This window comes from Triticum aestivum, chromosome 7A (assembly GCF_018294505.1).
Source record: "Triticum aestivum cultivar Chinese Spring chromosome 7A, IWGSC CS RefSeq v2.1, whole genome shotgun sequence".
NCBI classification, from domain to species: Eukaryota; Viridiplantae; Streptophyta; class Magnoliopsida; order Poales; family Poaceae; genus Triticum; species Triticum aestivum.
This window is the reverse complement of record NC_057812.1, coordinates 93586636-93587169: the sequence shown is the minus strand read 5'-3', so window position 1 is coordinate 93587169 and position 534 is coordinate 93586636. Positions and strand designations below refer to the sequence as shown.

Below are 534 nucleotides of genomic sequence, written 5' to 3'. Positions count from 1 at the left end.
TGCAATAATATCAGGCAACCCTTATGTAAAATAATAAAAGAACCACAAAATAACAAGTAGAGGACAACATATATAGGTGGCAGTAACACACACATATACATATAGATGCATTATATACACAAGTATAAAAAACGATGCATCAGGTTTTTTGAGCAACTACGGGTATGGACCGAGCAACTCCCTCTACCGTGTGATGCGACTAATACTGTATTTTTTAGAATTACTTTCTATCCACCTCTCTTCGCCCGTTTCGGTTGCCTTCCTTCTCCATCTTCATCATCTCATCAAAAGTATATCTGAAAAAAATTACAAGTACCTCATGTTAATCCACCATTTGGCCCTATGAAGCATCAGGTTGAGCGACCCTTTTGCTTGTAACCCAATATAAAAAAACAAAAAATGCAAAATTGTTCTAGCAAAAAAAAAAGCAACTGCCCTAGCAAAAACAAGCAATTGTCCTAGCAAAATCAAGCATCTTTCCTAGCATCACTACTTAGATTATCTACTTTAGGCAGAGAAAAATGTATGAGCAAC

At 36.1% G+C, this 534-nt stretch overlaps 1 long non-coding RNA gene across 1 annotated transcript in view; it reads right to left on the bottom strand.

The window, feature by feature from the left end:
• Positions 1 to 26: 26 nt before the first annotated feature.
• The window catches only part of LOC123150249 (uncharacterized), a 1941-nt gene continuing 1433 nt past the window's right edge, over positions 27 to 534 (bottom strand). The window contains exon 2 of the long non-coding RNA XR_006475017.1: positions 27 to 296. This is a non-coding gene — a long non-coding RNA (uncharacterized lncRNA). The remainder of the gene's footprint in view (positions 297 to 534) is intronic.